We start from the raw sequence: 12,481 nt of genomic DNA on the forward strand, positions 1-12,481 counted from the left end.
GGCTTTTCCAATAAATTTACTATGACTTCTGGCTTTTCCAATACATTTACTATGGATTTCCGGCTTTTCTAATACATTTACTATGGATTTCCGGCTTATCTAATACATTCACTATGGATTTCCGGCTTTTTCAATGCATTTACTATGTTTCCGGCTTTTACCCTCTTCCCAGGTCAGGCTTGCCTACCTTCCCAATTTGGCCGGGAGCCTCCCGAATATCGGGTGCCGCTCCCGGCCCCCCGGAAAGGCAGGCAAGCCTCCTGACCTCCCCCCAGAATAAACTAGAAATCCCTGCAACGGGGGGCCGATGACGCGATTCGTGCTGAATCGTGGCCCCACCCCCTGCTTCACAATGTCGAAAATAATGGCTTTGTGAATAGGGGGCGGGGCCACAATTGTGTGTCCCCGCCCCCAATGTGTCATAACTGTCCGGACACGACCCCACGCTGTTAGCCAACAATCAGCTCCCTCCCGGAAGGAGTGAGCTGATTGTCGGCAAGTATGATACAGGTTCATAACTAGAGGTGTGCGACCTGTGCGTCGTGCAGTGCCCTTTGGTGGCACAGTTGCTGCCACACTGCACTAGGGATGGACATCGAAAGCCCAGCATCGAATGGTTGCCAGGCTTCTGACATCAAATCATGCATTGCAATGGCAACTAGCCATCGCTTTGCAACATTTTGATAGTATAACCACGATGGTCTTACTTTAGAGCTAAAAAGGGGTGGAGCCTGTGTGAAAGGGGGCGGAGCCTTGAGGCTCTCCCTTGGGCAAACGTCACTGTGGGGGCGTGCCCAGCACTCCAAGATGTTGGGCTACCCCCAGGCTCCCCCTACACTGAGCATAGATGCCATGCGCTTGTGCTCCCCCTCCCACAGCCAGCCATCAGAAAGCTGCATCTGATGGCTGGCATCCACTGAATGTCCGGTATTTGATGGAAAAAGTTCTTCCATCGAATCTGACACATCAGTGGTAGCTAACCATCAGTTTCCGATGTCCATCCCTACACTACCTGCATGTGGCTTGCGCAGGGGGTCCTGGAACAGCACTGTGTAGCTAGTAGCACTACTGCAAAGCTGCCAAATAATGCTCCAGGTTTTTACATTTACACAGACTCAGCTGGAATAATCACTGGAGCACAGGAAGGGTTTAAAACTCACACACCTAATGCACCTGATACAAAGCCAGCTGGCCAGGCGATAGGCCAGGGGTGGTGGTGGTTAGCATTAGGGTGCCAGGACCTGGAAGGTCCACAGCTATTGTAACTGCTGACTGTTAAGCACAAGGAATGCTGGGACATTTACTTTTAAGATTATTTGCTTATTTTATGTGTCTGTGGGGCCTATTCATCAACACTAAAATAACGGTTTTAAGGACATTTTCCTTAAATAACGTTATTTTGGTATTCATGTAGCCACTTAGCACAGGAGATATCACAGATATCTCCTTGCTAAGTTCCCCTGCGTTAATTTCCACACTCCCCATACATTAGTATGGGGATGTGGAAATTGTAATTTCTCCAAATTCCGAAAAATATAAATTTTTGGAATTTGATGCAGTTACTATTCGCCACTGTGAGGTGGCGAATAGCAGGTGAAACTTACCTGTTTCCGCGTGTGCAGGTCCCCCGACGAGTCCTTCCGGTGCTCTGCTCCGTCCTCAGGCTCCGGAGGCTGGTCGGACATGTGTGCTCCCCAGCAGAGCACAAGAAAGTTTAGAAAAAGAAAAAAAAAATTTTTTTTTTCTAATCTGTCATGTGGTCTGCTGGGAAACCACATGACAGACCAGCAGGAGGCTGCTGCGCAGACAGGTAAGTCGGGGGGGGGGGGTACGAAACTTAACGCATCTGTAGGCAGTGCTGCGCATGCGCTGGTTTTACAGATGTAACAGCGCATGCGCAGCACTGTTTCCAGATGCGATAAGGTAGTGTAGGCAGGGAAGAGTATCTATTTCCCGAAAAGCTGTCATCGCAAAAATTACAGCTTTTCGGAATAGATACTTATGGAGAGGTGGAATGATGAATTCCACCTATAATTAGCTAGAACTCCATGAGAGTTCTAAAGCTAATTTTTATGTTTAATGAATAGGCCCCTGTGTGTATCCAGGCCTATGCTCACGTATGCTAAGGTGCAGTGTTTGCTGCCATTAAAAAGGCCCTGCTGCACTGATTACCTGCCTGTCTGGAGTCCTCATTTCAACACCCTGTGTTACATGTAGTGGCCCGTTTGGGGGGTGCACTGGTGTGTCCATTGGCATTCGCAGACTCCTCCTACAGCGTGGGAATGGTGTTAATGCCTTGATTTTTATATGGCTATGGATGACATCTTCTCAGCCCCTGAAAAACATTCAGAATTCGTGGCACTATGGTTTAGTTAGATTGATTTCAAATCCTCAGCTCTTGTGCTACAGGCCTGAACCCGCTCTGGGACTTCCGTTTGCTGCTTTTCCTTCTTTTGATCTCCCCTTTTTTGAAGATGAGCACAGCCTGCCTATGGATGACTTGGTATCTGCATATTCACTCTCCCCTTCCTTTCACTCCCACCTCTCTCTCCTTTTCTCTTTTCTGCCTTCTTTTTTTTCCAGATTTTGTTGGTGTGCAATTATGTACACTCAGTTATTTTATGCTAGTACTCAACTGTGTTCATTTCATTCCTTTTTTGATGTTAAACAGCTGATGACCTATTTTTCTTACATCTATGGCACCTTCTTTAGGCTCAGCGCAGTATCTATTCTTTATTCTGTGTATGTTACGAGGTAGGATCATCTCGACTGTTACTGCATCTAGCCACTTATAATACTCAGTCACAACCCACGGCAGTTAGCGCAGATTCTCATTTTTGTATTATGCCCCTTTATATGCCAGCCTCAGAATCTCCTCAGACATGCCCTTTAAAACTGTATGCCAGCCTCAGCCCGATCAAACATATCTCTTTATATGCCAGCCTCAGAGCTCCCTCAGTCATGGCAATTTATATGCCAGTCTAAGCCCCCTCAGACATGCCTCTTTATATGTCAGCCTCAGAAACTCCTCATGCTAGCCCAGAGCTGTCATGTTCTTGCAGCTTGCCTGGACTTACATACTTCTTCCTGGCGATTTAAACCGCACACCCCAGTTGTGACTGCAGCTGAAAGTATTACTCAAAGGAGGCAAGTCATGGGGTTACCTGGAGGCAGAGTACACGGCATGATACACTGACAGCAACGCTATCACTGTGCTCTGTGTTAGATAATTTCCGGACTGTCCGAAGGAATCCTGGACAGTTGGCAATCCTACTGTATTTTGCCAAAAAATTTGTTCTCCCCATCCTGCATATCTTAGCACTAGAAGACGTAAGTGCAAAATCATTTCTTTCAGCTGATAAAATAAATATAATTGATATATGGATCTATTACTAAATATACTTTTCTGCATTGCTAAATAGCCCTTTCTCTTGCGTAAACGAGTGTATCCTGCCTATATACCAAAGGGTTACATGTACAAAGCTTCACGTGTTGTGGAAGGAATATTCTGCATGGAGTAGCTAAAGTTCCATTAATAATGTTTTTGAGGAGTACATATTCTCAAGGGCCTGCTTCTGAGTCGTACTCAGCAGCGTTTATTGTCAGTCATCCATCTACAACTTTATGCAAATGCCATTACAAAGTGCTTCTCTCGTGTACATCTGTCTGGCCCAATGTGCAAGGACTGAGATGCCCACTTTTAAAGTTCGTGCACGCTGTAATTGGTGCGTCATTAGACGCCACTATTGAAAATTCCACCAGCCCTATGGCAGATGCAGTGTCTCAGTATGACTGGCCTCCCATGCCTGCGGCTGTGCATCTGTGAACGCAGTTACTTGTTACACACCTGCAACACTTCCATAACTCTCCCACTGAACAGACTTTTTTTACATTCAATTCTAGCCAACTTCTAATCCCGCCCAAGAATGCCCATAATTTTTCCACAACATTTCTGATACCGTTCATCTTCATGCATGCACAGTTACAAAAACTTGCTGAACTACATGAACATGGGCAATGTGTGCGGTTCAGAATCAGGCCCCAAATGTCTTTTTATTAATACAATGTGGTCACACCTCTATTTATACATTTTTAGTTTTTTACATTCTTTAAATACTTGAGGTAGAGCACAATACTTTAGAGAATTTTTTTATATGTTAGGTCAGAATCGGTATGAAATACCGACGGAGGAGATGCCGGCTGTTAGTACAGTGACAGCAGCATCCCGACGGTGAGTACTGTTCCCCTATCCTATTTACTTCCTAACCCTCCTTTTTTGTACCCTCATGCTAACCCTCCCTACCCTGCACCCTAACCCTCCCGGTAAGTGCCTAAACCTAACTTTCTTCCTTAGTGCCTAACCCTCCCCCCTTAGTATCTAACTCTAACCTCCCACTGGTGGTGCCTGTACCTAACCCCCCCTATCTATATCCTAACTCTAACCTCCCCCCTCTCACAGCCTAACCCTAAGTCCCCGTGGGGTGCCTAAACCTACCTTCCCGTAGCTGATACTTACATGCCCTGGTCTCCTTACGATCGGGATGCTGGTTGCCGGGATGCCGACGTTGGCATCCCCAGTCATGTCGGCATCCAACGCTGGTGTTCTGTCAGTGATCGGGATTGCAGTACCAGGATTTCGCCAATTGGAATCCCGATCGTAGGGATATTAACCGAATTTTGTCAGATCTGGCTACTGTGACAGGTTCTGCCTTGCATTGCTGTGATTCCATTCTGTGTTGCACCTTGTCGATCTGGCTAGGGATAGCCGTATACAATTCCCACCATCCACATACATCTAGTCTCAATACGCAGTGCAACTTGTCTGGCTTGAGTGAGCCGCCAGGTCCCATGCTACTCTGCTAGTGTTGGGCATCTTAAGTCGCAATGCAACTATGACACATCAGCAGACTGTTCTGATTAATTTCATATGCGACACTTGTATATCTGTTTGCAAATCTGTATACAAAGTGCTACAATGCAGCGGCCGCAGCTTTTTTTTCATTCCAAGTTCAGTTGTGGTTCATATACAAAAATTTAACGCGACAGCAGCAAAGATGTTTAAGGACACGTGTATTGTTGTTTGGCCACTTCAATAATTTTCTTCCAGGGCCAATTTAAATTCCCAAAACACCCCTGATGCCAGTGCTTTAGTCCCAGAAAGTACTCACGAACAGGAAAGGTTAGTCAAAGATTGGTGCACCTCAGTAAAATCAAGACAACAAATTTTAATTACCTTCATCATCAAGGGTGTTTCAAGCAATACAAAATCGTATCCTTTATAAAATTCTTCACTTGCATAACTTATTGGACCCACTTCAGTCAGGCTTTATTTCCCAACACTCAACAGAGACAGCACTAAGGTAGTGAATGATTTGATCACTGATAAGTCTATAGGCCATTATTATTATTACCAGTTATTTATATAGCGCACACATATTCCGCAGCGCTTTACAGAGATTATTTGGCCATTCACATCAGTCCCTGCCCCAGTGGAGCTTACAATCTATATTCCCTATCACATGCGCACACACATACACACTAGGGTTAATTTTGTGTTGGGAGCCAATTAACCTACCAGTATATTTTTGGACTGTGGGAGGAAACCGGAGTACCCGGAGGAAACCCACGCAAGCACAGGGAGAATATACAAACTCCGCACAGGTAGGGCCCTGGATCTCTCTGCTGCATTTGACACTGTTGACCACTGGATCGATCCATGCAAAGTGGTCCAAATATACATTTTCTGGTTGCTTGACCATTTTAAAAAATGAATGCCTGGCGAGCAACAGGAGCAGACGTGCTACATATGAGCTGCGGCTTATCTCCTTTATTAGAACTAATTTTCTCCCTTTAAGACCCACTGAAGACCTCTACCCTGCCCCATCCACATTGTTTTACCTGTCCATGCCGGGTGGTATAGTCCACAGATCTGGGGGTCGCCTCCTGCAACCCTGCAGGTTGCACCCTACTTCACCTACAGAAGCTGGGACCTCAATTAGATCTGGAAGCCGGTGCTGACATCACGGATGCGCTTGTATACCTGACACGCCTGGGACACCCATGTCCTCTATTGCCTCCCTGCTTCTGTAAAGATCGGACCATCTAACCTCCGCACTGCGACATCACGGCATCAAGACTGGAAGTGCCAAATTCAGCGGCTTCTGTCTGTGTGTTCCCGTCACTAGCTGAGCCCTGCTGCCTCTGAGGCTGGCTGCAGCCTATACCTGGGACCTTGAAGAGACCCCTCTGTCCTACTCTCTAACAGGTTGTGGTGAGTCCTTGAGCTCCCCTTCACCCTCCACCCATCCCTGGTAAACCTATCTTTACTGCCTCCCCATTTACCACCTGCATATGCTGGCATAGATTTATGTCACAGTTATACCGAATTGTGCCCTTATATATATGGGCAAGATAGATTTGATATATATAACATATATCTATAATATAAGCCACTGAACATCCTTCTCTGAGGGTTTGGCTCCCTCTTGTGGCAGGATATTTAACTATCATATAGTGTTTATTTCATAAGTGCTGCTCGCCGCACTTGCTGTCACTCCTTATATCGATGTAGTTGCACACCTTGCCGTCCACTACTCTATTGAGCTACTGTGAAGTTCTGCATTTGTATATTCTTTAGTGGAGGCACTTAATTTGTGCACTCTTTTTCTATGATATTGAGATTGTCCTCCTCCTATAGGACCTCATTCAGACCCGCTCGCAAGCGGGTCGATGGTAAGGGCCTGCGCATGCGTTCGCACTGCGCGTGCGCAAGCCCCGGAGCGAGAGACAAATGCACTCGCTCCGGGGCTCACTACAAAAGGGGCGGCTGTCGATGTTGATTGACAGCTCGCCCCGCTTTGTAGGCGGGGTGGGGGGGTGGCTGGACAAACGGAGGCGTCAGTAGGGTGCTTCCTGCTCTGTTAGAGCAGGAAGCAACCTGGGGCTTGCGGTAGACGAGACCATACCGCAAGGGTCTCGTCGCAAGCCACGATGGTCGAGACCATCGCGGCGATCACCTAGTCACTCGCTAAAGCTGTGGGTGGTAACCCACAGCTTAGCGAGCGGCAAGGAGGCCGCCTTTCAAAAGAAAAGCAGCCGCCCTCATTCAGAGCGAGCACTCGCATTTTGCGAGCGGCTCTGAATGAGGTCCATAGTGCATTGATATTACATTTACGAGAGCTAGTGGGATACTGTGCCATGTTATCTCTCCCTGACTCTGTCCACCCCCTAATACAGAGTCTGTTCCCTGGCCCCCCTCTGCGCTGGTCCATCATGAAATACCGATGGTTGCTGCCCCTAGTGCATCTATGTAGACATTCCCTGCTCATTATGCTGCCTCACTAATGGGGGAATGTGACCTTCGTCATCCATTAGATCTCCAGTGCAACCTTCCTATATGAATTCTCTTTCTACGTCTTCCTAATGGGCAGAGACAAAGGCTCGCAGACGAAGGATTCTTGAAAATCACGTGACAATTCTTCCCAGCTGAAGCTGCGATCCTATCTGTCTATTTCACATTCTGCAGATCCTCCTTGCACCCTATATGAGACTGTTCGAATCTCATCCCCCTCTCATTCTCCCTCCTCTGGTGACCTTCATGCTCAAATGTCACTACTACGAGGTGAAATAGCGAAAGTACTGACGCATGTACGGTTCGCTCCCCTCAAAGCAAGACATGCAGGCACTTGAATCTCAGTTGCAGGCGTCTCTCCAGACCCAGATTTCTTTAGTACAGGCCGATATCAAACATTTGGGTTGCCGTGTAGTCACCCTGGAAGAAGAGAGAGAATCCATAGATAACCAGTTCTCCCAATTTCACAAGCAGGCCTCCCAACAATCCCTAGATATGAGAGCTATGCAAACCAGGTTGGATGATTTAGACAACAGAGGCCGCCAGAATAACATACGAATCCATGGCCTTAAAGAAGATCTCCCTCCATCTGGTCTTATTGACGCTCTCAATAAAATATACGGGGAAATCTTGGAGCTGGACCCTAATGACTCCACTGAGTTCGACTATGTACACAGAGCTCTCCGACCGAAAGGTCGGGCAATTGACAGTCCACGGGATGTTATAAACTGGGTCCACTATTTCTCGCAAAAAGAGGAGATTCTTTGAAATGTCCGCAATCTTGAGGGAGTGGAGTTTAATGGTACTCGTCTACAGATATTTCAAGACCTCTCGTGGCGCACACTCCAACAGCGGAGATTGCGGAAACCTTTAACTGAGGCACTTCACAAACGAGATCTCAAATATCGATGGGACTTCCCACTCTCTCTTCAAGTCTTAATCTTCAAGCTCCCGCGGATCTTCCTGATTGACAAGCCTTCTCGCTCCCAAGTGCTGTGCCTTTGGGCCTACCCAGGAGGGAACACTTGCAACAGGTTCAACATCCCAAAAAGAAACCCAGAGGAGATGATTCTTTGCAAACGTCTGACCCCACATGAACTGCTGCTGGTCTGCTACTTTTCCTTGTTTTATGACTCTGATGCTTTTTCTTTACTCTGCATTTACTGTTGTTATTGCTGAGTCGTTATGCCTTCTTACATAGCTATCTCTGGCAGTAATTGTTGTTCTTATTTAAATTCACCCTCAATTTTACTTCCGCAGTAAACTATAGTCGAGTCTCTCCAGTTTCTTGGTCAGTGTCACCCTCTGCATTATTTTTAGTTTCTTAGTCCATGGTTCAAGTATGGATGTTTCGGTCTGACAAAGTAGTTAATTGTCCAGTCTTCTATTGTTTGTCTGTTTTTTTTCTACTATTTGCCCATAGTGGATATTTATTTCCTTCTTTTTGTTTTTATGTCTCACTTAGGAGTCATACATAGTTTCAGATATTTACTAAAAATCACTGCTTACTATCACTGTTTTATTGTTATCACTATTTTGTATCTTTTCTTGTTTTTGTCCCCATATATTTATATTTCTAGGATGGCGAAGTCATTGCCCCCTTGTGTGCTCCCTACCGCTGTATTTTTCCCATGACCTAGGTACCCTGATGGTTCCCTTACTGTCTGGTTGCGGTCTACCTCGATTCCTATGGTATTGTTGTTATTGCAATTTTTCTTTTTTGTCTCCCCGCCTCCTCTCTCCTATTCTTTTCCCCCCATCCTCTTCCCTCTTTCTCCCCTTTTCTTGTCTTCACTAATCAAACTGCTCCACCAGCTCCAATGTGTATGGCTGTATAAGCCTCTCTCTTCACTTGATTCATGGCTGCCTCTAGTGTCTGTCAATGCTAGGGGGTTGAATGTCCCTTAGAAAAGGGCTAAAGCTCTCCGCTCATTCCATGCTAATAAGGCGAATGTTGTTTTGGTCCAAGACTCACTTTTTGTCAATCCCCTTCTGGCCCTCGGCTTAGTAACCAATTCTACCTCACAGCATATTACAGTAACTACTCCCAATCGAAATCCAAATGGGTTGCTATTTTATTCGCTAAACATTTGCCTGTTCTGAATGTTGAAGTGCATTCCTTAGAGGAGGAGAGATGTATCCTGGTTAAATTCTCTATTTTTAATCAACTTTTTACAATTGTCAGTATTTATTCCCCAAATCAGGGTCAACCACCTTTTCTTGAGAAGGTTCTGGATAAGATTGATTTGCTTCAGCAGTGGATCTTGGTAGTCGGTGGGGATTTCAGCTGGGCCCTAGATCACCATCAGGATACATCATTGGGCTCCTCAACTGTTCTGAACCATGCATCAAGACGGGTAGTGCACTTACTTCACACTCACCAAGTGTCCGATGTTTGACGGATATTCCACTCCTCAGATATAGATTTTACATATTACTCTAGCCCTCATCAGTCCAACTCTAGGATTGATTACATACTTGGTCATAGACATCTTCACTTGGTTCAGGCAGCCTCTATAGGTGTAACAATCTGGTCCGACCACACCCCAGTTAGTCTTGACTTGGGTTTACTGACCCTCAATGTAGATCCTGGCGCTTTAATGAATCTTTATTGAATGACCCTTATTGTAGATCCCAAATAGAGGAGGCTATTTATATCGATACAGACTGCAATGTAATTCCAGATATCTCAACCTCACTATTTGGCAAGCTCATAAATGCATCATACGGGGAAAATGCATTCAACTAACTAACTATTGCAGAAAATACAGGTCCTGGAGACTACCCACGAAGCTTCCCTTCCCTTTCCTCTGATATTTATGTAGAACTAGTGGAGGCGTGAACAGCGTTAAACAAACTTCTACTGGACAAAGTTAAACAATCTTTCAGGAAATGGCGTAGTCAGTATTACTGTTGGGACAACAAAACGGGAAAGATGCTGGCTAGGGCTATGCAAGCTCAAAGAGCTCTCTCCTTTATCCCCTCTATTAAGGACGAGAAGGGTCGGTCTTCCATAACACCAATAAGATAGCAGAAGCTTTCTGTTCCTATTTTTCCTCACTGTATAATTTACCTACTCCCTTGGCCTACCCTGACATTACTGGGAAGCAACATGCCATTAAGGCCTACCTTACCAGAATTGGATTCCCTAGATTTGCTGACCTTGCCAGCGAAGATTTAGAAAAGCCTATTACTTTACCTGAACTTGAGGAGGCTACTACATGTACCCCCTCTGGGAAAAGTCCTGGTCCGGACGGTTTTACTATCAATTATTATAAGGCTTTTTGAGGTCTACAATACTGTGTTTCGGACCAGACCCCTTTCTCTCACCAATCCCTGAATGCCCACATTACGGTCATTCCCAAAGAAGGCAAGGACCCCTCCTTATGTCCCAACTACCATCCAATCTCCCTTCTTAATGTGGACATCAAACTGTTTGCAAAACTTCTCGCAAGTAGACTGAAGCATTCTCTGCCTGCCCTAATCCATAGTGATCAATGGGGGTTTGTCCCGGGCCGTGAAGCTAAGGACAATACTTCCAAAATTAAAGCTCTCATTCACCATATCTCATCTACGGACGCTTCAGCAATTTTATTGTCTACAGACGCTTAGTAGGCGTTTGAGAGGATAGATTGGAGTTTCAGGTCTAGGGTGCTGGGACACTTGGGACTGGGTCCTGTCTGCTTTCAGCATATTCTTGCCTTTTACCATTCCCCCTCTGCCTGAATTAGAATCAATGTCTCCCTTTCTGACTCTGTTGACATTAATAATGGAACTAGACAGGGATGTCCGTTTTCCCCTCTGATTTTTATTTTATGTATGGAGGCCCTGGCAAGGTCAATAAGTTTAAACCCAGATATATTGGCTCTTTTTGCTGATGATCTATTGGCCACGATCACAAATCCCATAATCTCCCTTCCCAACCTATTAGATGAATTTAAGGTTTTTGGTTGGTTGCACTGAACATTACTGCACCTCCTCAAATGGCAGTGGGCCTTAAAACAGCATTCCCCTTTACCTGGCATCCCTCTCAACTAAAATATTTGTGTGTCACTCTTACTAGAGACTATCCCGCTTATTTGAGCCTAATTTCACTCCCCTTTTGAACAAAATACATTTGGAATTACAGTCTTGGAAGTCCAGACCCTCCTCGTGGTTTGGGAGGTGGGAGGCTGGGTATTCTTAAAATGAACTATCTTCCCAGGATTCTATACCTGTCTATTATGCTATCTCCCAGGTGGTTTCTGGACGTTCACGCTCTAATTAGGTATTTTGTCTGGGGAGGTAGTAGACCCTGTTTGAGGCTAGACCTGATGTTTAGGCAAAAAGGTGAGTTGCATCTTCCTAATATTCGGTGTTATTACCAAGCCTGTCTTCTCAACAGAATTTTAGAATGGTCTAGAGCAGATACAATCAAACAATGGTGCAAATTGAGAACCAAGTGTTAGCGGTCCCCATTTCTATTGCTCTGTGGCTTCCTGCTCTCCCTTATATCTCCCATTCTACTATAGGACCCACCTTAATTTGCTGAAAACCCTTTTTCATGGGCCGTTCTGCTGCAGCGCAGGGGTTTTGGGTCCATGCGCTCTGGCGGGGTCCAGGCTGCTGGCAGTTAGCGCAGGGTGCAGGCAGGTCCTTGAGAGGCACCGCTGGGTCTCTGGCATTTTTGAGCTGCTGTGACTGGGAGTCTGCACAAACATTGCCGAGTGCTGCGCATCGCCATCTTTGATCTGGTCACATGTCAAGAAATAGCCAATTTAGGCCCTCATTCAGAGCCGCACGTTAGCGGCAGTACGCTCGTTCCGAGCGATGTTTGCACATCTGCGCATGCGTACGCTTTTTAGTACGCATGCGCGAACCAGTCAGTGCGGCCGAAAATCGTTTGTACGCTATATAGCGAGTGCCTGCTATTTTGAGTGACAGAATGAGGCGTATGTGGGTGGTAACAGGGGAAGGTGCTTGAAAATGGGGAGTGGAGATCCGAACGCAGGCGTGCTTAAAGGTCAAAACGGGCGTTTTATGGGTGTGTATATTTAAAACAGCAGCGTCAATGACCACGTCACTGGGTTATTTTATAGCCAGAACTGCTCGCAAATTTGTGGTAGCAAACACCAACCACAAGAATAGCGA

The sequence above is a fragment of the Taudactylus pleione genome, unplaced genomic scaffold (assembly GCF_031769625.1).
Source record: "Taudactylus pleione unplaced genomic scaffold, aTauple2 ptg000009l, whole genome shotgun sequence".
NCBI classification, from domain to species: domain Eukaryota; kingdom Metazoa; phylum Chordata; class Amphibia; order Anura; family Myobatrachidae; genus Taudactylus; species Taudactylus pleione.